This window comes from Oncorhynchus keta, unplaced genomic scaffold (genome assembly GCF_023373465.1).
Source record: "Oncorhynchus keta strain PuntledgeMale-10-30-2019 unplaced genomic scaffold, Oket_V2 Un_contig_22212_pilon_pilon, whole genome shotgun sequence".
NCBI lineage: Eukaryota > Metazoa > Chordata > Actinopteri > Salmoniformes > Salmonidae > Oncorhynchus > Oncorhynchus keta.
In genome coordinates this window covers 1-6,932 of record NW_026282804.1, presented here as the reverse complement: position 1 = coordinate 6,932, position 6,932 = coordinate 1, and the positions used below count along the sequence as shown (strand labels likewise).

General features: G+C 46.7%; 1 long non-coding RNA gene across 4 annotated transcripts; it reads right to left on the bottom strand.

The window, feature by feature from the left end:
- Nucleotides 1-399: 399 nt before the first annotated feature.
- On the bottom strand, nt 400-6,550 carry LOC127921372 (uncharacterized). 4 transcript variants are annotated; one of them, XR_008108830.1, is made up of 3 exons: nt 5,887-6,550; nt 4,080-4,234; nt 400-808 (listed from the first exon to the last, which is right to left on the bottom strand). It is a non-coding gene; the product is annotated as an uncharacterized LOC127921372 (long non-coding RNA). The 4 variants fall into 4 exon arrangements; XR_008108826.1 differs by lacking the exon at nt 400-808 and adding an exon at nt 1,156-1,460; XR_008108827.1 differs by lacking the exon at nt 400-808 and adding an exon at nt 1,502-1,780.
- Nucleotides 6,551-6,932: the final 382 nt, after the last annotated feature.

Genomic DNA, 6,932 nt, shown 5'->3' with positions numbered 1-6,932 from the left:
GACCAGTCGTGATGGATCGGCGGGGCTCCGTGTCGGCAGTAAAGGGTCCAGGCCAATTGGCAAAGAGGTATTGTTGGGCCTCTTCGGCTAGTCGGGAGATGGGCTTAGCTCAAGGCTAACTGTAGCTTGTTTTGGGACAGAGGCGTTAGCCAGGAGTAGCCACTCGGATTGCAGCTAGCTAGTTGCGATGATCCGGTGTAAAGGTTCAGAGCTTGCGGTAGGAATCCGGAGATGTGGTAGAGAGAGCAGTCTGATATGCTCCACCTGGTTATTGGAAACGTGCACCTGGGAACCCGAAAATTATAATATGGTCCTAAATGCACTTTTCGGTCATTCTCATATTAATGCCCACTATAGGAGCATCCTACTACGGCCCTGTATCCATGGGAACCCGAAAATTATAATATGGTCCTAAATGCACTTTTCGGTCATTCTCATATTAATGCCCACTATAGGAGCATCCTACTACGGCCCTGTATCCATGGGGGCCCTCCCTGAGTGATTTATGGACACTTTGTGAGATTTCGGTGGATGCGGATTAGGATCCCTGTGCACCTGGGAATCTGAAAAATTAAAACATGGTCCTAAGTGCACCTGCCGGTGTTCCTGATATTCATGCCCGATATGGAGCACCCTAACACGGACCTCTATCCATGGGGGGACCCTATACATCCGTGCACCTGGTTATTGGAAACGTGCACCTGGGAACCCGAAAATTATAATATGGTCCTAAATGCACTTTTCGGTCATTCTCATATTAATGCCCACTATAGGAGCATCCTACTACGGCCCTGTATCCATGGGGGCCCTCCCTGAGTGATTTATGGACACTTTGTGAGATTTCGATGGATGCGGATTAGGATCCTTCTCTCTGCCTCTGTGCAACTGGTGATTGAAAATGTGCACCTGGGAACCTAAAATGACATTAGCGGTGTTCCAAAAATTCATGCCCGCTATGGAGCACCCTAACACGGACCTTTATCCATGGGGGGGACCCTATACATCCGTGCACCTGGTTATTGAAAACGTGCACCTGGGAACCCGAAAATTATAATATGGTCCTAAATGCACTTTTCGGTCATTCTCATATTAATGCCCACTATAGGAGCATCCTACTACGGCCCTGTATCCATGGGGGCCCTCCCTGAGTGATTTATGGACACTTTGTGAGATTTCGATGGATGCGGATTAGGATCCCTGTGCACCTGGGAATCTGAAAAATTAAAACATGGTCCTAAGTGCACCTGCCGGTGTTCCTGATATTCATGCCCGATATGGAGCACCCCAACACGGACCTCTATCCATGGGGGGACCCTATACATCCGTGTGCACCTGGTTATTGGAAACGTGCACCTGGGAACCCGAAAATTATAATATGGTCCTAAATGCACTTTTCGGTCATTCTCATATTAATGCCCACTATAGGAGCATCCTACTACGGCCCTGTATCCATGGGGGCCCTCCCTGAGTGATTTATGGACACTTTGTGAGATTTCGATGGATGCGGATTAGGATCCCTGTGCACCTGGGAATCTGAAAAATTAAAACATGGTCCTAAGTGCACCTGCCGGTGTTCCTGATATTCATGCCCGATATGGAGCACCCTAACACGGACCTCTATCCATGGGGGGACCCTATACATCCGTGTGCACCTGGTTATTGGAAACGTGCACCTGGGAACCCGAAAATTATAATATGGTCCTAAATGCACTTTTCGGTCATTCTCATATTAATGCCCACTATAGGAGCATCCTACTACGGCCCTGTATCCATGGGGGCCCTCCCTGAGTGATTTATGGACACTTTGTGAGATTTCGATGGATGCGGATTAGGATCCCTGTGCACCTGGGAATCTGAAAAATTAAAACATGGTCCTAAGTGCACCTGCCGGTGTTCCTGATATTCATGCCCGATATGGAGCACCCCAACACGGACCTCTATCCATGGGGGGACCCTATACATCCGTGTGCACCTGGTTATTGGAAACGTGCACCTGGGAACCCGAAAATTATAATATGGTCCTAAATGCACTTTTCGGTCATTCTCATATTAATGCCCACTATAGGAGCATCCTACTACGGCCCTGTATCCATGGGGGCCCTCCCTGAGTGATTTATGGACACTTTGTGAGATTTCGGTGGATGCGGATTAGGATCCCTGTGCACCTGGGAATCTGAAAAATTAAAACATGGTCCTAAGTGCACCTGCCGGTGTTCCTGATATTCATGCCCGATATGGAGCACCCTAACACGGACCTCTATCCATGGGGGGACCCTATACATCCGTGCACCTGGTTATTGGAAACGTGCACCTGGGAACCCGAAAATTATAATATGGTCCTAAATGCACTTTTCGGTCATTCTCATATTAATGCCCACTATAGGAGCATCCTACTACGGCCCTGTATCCATGGGGGCCCTCCCTGAGTGATTTATGGACACTTTGTGAGATTTCGATGGATGCGGATTAGGATCCCTGTGCACCTGGGAATCTGAAAAATTAAAATATGGTTCTAAGTGCACCTGCCGGTGTTCCTGATATTCATGCCCGATATGGAGCACCCTAACACGGACCTCTATCCATGGGGGGACCCTATACATCCGTGTGCACCTGGTTATTGGAAACGTGCACCTGGGAACCCGAAAATTATAATATGGTCCTAAATGCACTTTTCGGTCATTCTCATATTAATGCCCACTATAGGAGCATCCTACTACGGCCCTGTATCCATGGGGGACCTCCCTGAGTGATTTATGGACACTTTGTGAGATTTCGATGGATGCGGATTAGGATCCCTGTGCACCTGGGAATCTGAAAAATTAAAACATGGTCCTAAGTGCACCTGCCGGTGTTCCTGATATTCATGCCCGATATGGAGCACCCTAACACGGACCTCTATCCATGGGGGGACCCTATACATCCGTGTGCACCTGGTTATTGGAAACGTGCACCTGGGAACCCGAAAATTATAATATGGTCCTAAATGCACTTTTCGGTCATTCTCATATTAATGCCCACTATAGGAGCATCCTACTACGGCCCTGTATCCATGGGGGCCCTCCTGAGTGATTTATGGACACTTTGTGAGATTTCGATGGATGCGGATTAGGATCCCTGTGCACCTGGGAATCTGAAAAATTAAAATATGGTTCTAAGTGCACCTGCCGGTGTTCCTGATATTCATGCCCGATATGGAGCACCCTAACACGGACCTCTATCCATGGGGGGACCCTATACATCCGTGTGCACCTGGTTATTGGAAACGTGCACCTGGGAACCCGAAAATGACATACTGTCCGGTTACTATGTTGGGCTATATGGCGGTACACCAAAACGTGAATAAATCAAAAAGTACACATCCAATCTGGATGGGGTTTTTTTTAAACTAAAGGGCACACATAGACGGGCAATGTCATGTAATTAAAAGCGTTTTTGTATAGAACCTTTTAATAGAAAAACGCGTTTATAGTTTGGGCTATACAAGCACATTTGACTGGAAACATAGGTTCCTACCAGGGCATTTTTAATTTTACAGTCTCTACTTGTTGTCCATTGAGAGAGAGGGAATGAGACGAAAGATGGGACCTGTAGCCCCTCTGGAAGTATTTTTAATCATTTTCTGAAAATTACCGATTTTGGGCCAAAAAAGTACATGTTACTGGAAACATAGGTTCCTACCAGGGCATTTTGTTTTTTACATTCTCTACTTGTTGCCCATTGTGAGAGAGGCAATCACACGAAATATGGGACCTCTAGCACTTCGGGAAGTATGGTTAATATTTTTTGGAAAAACGGAATTGGGCCGGAAAAATAAATAGCCGTGCACCTGGGAACCCGAAAATTAAAATATGGTCCTAAGTGCACATGCCGGTGTTCCTGATATTCATGCCCGATATGGAGCACCCTAACACGGACCTTTATCCATGGGGGGGACCCTATACATCCGTGCACCTGGTTATTGAAAACGTGCACCTGGGAACCCGAAAATTATAATATGGTCCTAAATGCACTTTTCGGTCATTCTCATATTAATGCCCACTATAGGAGCATCCTACTACGGCCCTGTATCCATGGGGGACCTCCCTGAGTGATTTATGGACACTTTGTGAGATTTCGATGGATGCGGATTAGGATCTCTGTGCACCTGGGAATCTGAAAAATTAAAACATGGTCCTAAGTGCACCTGCCGGTGTTCCTGATATTCATGCCCGATATGGAGCACCCTAACACGGACCTCTATCCATGGGGGACCCTATACATCCGTGTGCACCTGGTTATTGGAAACGTGCACCTGGGAACCCGAAAATTATAATATGGTCCTAAATGCACTTTTCGGTCATTCTCATATTAATGCCCACTATAGGAGCATCCTACTACGGCCCTGTATCCATGGGGGCCCTCCCTGAGTGATTTATGGACACTTTGTGAGATTTCGATGGATGCGGATTAGGATCCCTGTGCACCTGGGAATCTGAAAAATTAAAATATGGTTCTAAGTGCACCTGCCGGTGTTCCTGATATTCATGCCCGATATGGAGCACCCTAACACGGACCTCTATCCATGGGGGGACCCTATACATCCGTGTGCACCTGGTTATTGGAAACGTGCACCTGGGAACCCGAAAATGACATACTGTCCGGTTACTATGTTGGGCTATATGGCGGTACACCAAAACGTGAATAAATCAAAAGTACACATCCAATCTGGATGGGGTTTTTTTAAACTAAAGGGCACACATAGACGGGCAATGTCATGTAATTAAAAGCGTTTTTGTATAGAACCTTTTAATAGAAAAACGCGTTTATAGTTTGGGCTATACAAGCACATTTGACTGGAAACATAGGTTCCTACCAGGGCATTTTTAATTTTACAGTCTCTACTTGTTGTCCATTGAGAGAGAGGAATGAGACGAAAGATGGGACCTGTAGCCCCTCTGGAAGTATTTTTAATCATTTTCTGAAAATTACCGATTTTGGGCCAAAAAAGTACATGTTACTGGAAACATAGGTTCCTACCAGGGCATTTTGTTTTTACATTCTCTACTTGTTGCCCATTGTGAGAGAGGCAATCACACGAAATATGGGACCTCTAGCACTTCGGGAAGTATGGTTAATATTTTTTGGAAAAACGGAATTGGGCCGGAAAAATAAATAGCCGTGCACCTGGGAACCCGAAAATTAAAATATGGTCCTAAGTGCACATGCCGGTGTTCCTGATATTCATGCCCGATATGGAGCACCCTAACACGGACCTTTATCCATGGGGGGGACCCTATACATCCGTGCACCTGGTTATTGAAAACGTGCACCTGGGAACCCGAAAATTATAATATGGTCCTAAATGCACTTTTCGGTCATTCTCATATTAATGCCCACTATAGGAGCATCCTACTACGGCCCTGTATCCATGGGGACCTCCCTGAGTGATTTATGGACACTTTGTGAGATTTCGATGGATGCGGATTAGGATCCCTGTGCACCTGGGAATCTGAAAAATTAAAACATGGTCCTAAGTGCACCTGCCGGTGTTCCTGATATTCATGCCCGATATGGAGCACCCCAACACGGACCTCTATCCATGGGGGGACCCTATACATCCGTGTGCACCTGGTTATTGGAAACGTGCACCTGGGAACCCGAAAATTATAATATGGTCCTAAATGCACTTTTCGGTCATTCTCATTAATGCCCACTATAGGAGCATCCTACTACGGCCCTGTATCCATGGGGGCCTCCCTGAGTGATTTATGGACACTTTGTGAGATTTCGATGGATGCGGATTAGGATCCCTGTGCACCTGGGAATCTGAAAAATTAAAACATGGTCCTAAGTGCACCTGCCGGTGTTCCTGATATTCATGCCCGATATGGAGCACCTAACACGGACCTCTATCCATGGGGGGACCCTATACATCCGTGTGCACCTGGTTATTGGAAACGTGCACCTGGGAACCCGAAAATTATAATATGGTCCTAAATGCACTTTTCGGTCATTCTCATATTAATGCCCACTATAGGAGCATCCTACTACGGCCCTGTATCCATGGGGGCCCTCCCTGAGTGATTTATGGACACTTTGTGAGATTTCGATGGATGCGGATTAGGATCCCTGTGCACCTGGGAATCTGAAAAATTAAAACATGGTCCTAAGTGCACCTGCCGGTGTTCCTGATATTCATGCCCGATATGGAGCACCCCAACACGGACCTCTATCCATGGGGGGACCCTATACATCCGTGTGCACCTGGTTATTGGAAACGTGCACCTGGGAACCCGAAAATTATAATATGGTCCTAAATGCACTTTTCGGTCATTCTCATATTAATGCCCACTATAGGAGCATCCTACTACGGCCCTGTATCCATGGGGGCCCTCCCTGAGTGATTTATGGACACTTTGTGAGATTTCGGTGGATGCGGATTAGGATCCCTGTGCACCTGGGAATCTGAAAAATTAAAACATGGTCCTAAGTGCACCTGCCGGTGTTCCTGATATTCATGCCCGATATGGAGCACCCTAACACGGACCTCTATCCATGGGGGGACCCTATACATCCGTGCACCTGGTTATTGGAAACGTGCACCTGGGAACCCGAAAATTATAATATGGTCCTAAATGCACTTTTCGGTCATTCTCATATTAATGCCCACTATAGGAGCATCCTACTACGGCCCTGTATCCATGGGCCCTCCCTGAGTGATTTATGGACACTTTGTGAGATTTCGGTGGATGCGGATTAGGATCCTTCTCTCTGCCTCTGTGCAACTGGTGATTGAAAATGTGCACCTGGGAACCTAAAATGACATTAGCGGTGTTCCAAAATTCATGCCCGCTATGGAGCACCTAACACGGACCTTTATCCATGGGGGACCCTATACATCCGTGCACCTGGTTATTGAAAACGTGCACCTGGGAACCCGAAAATTATAATAT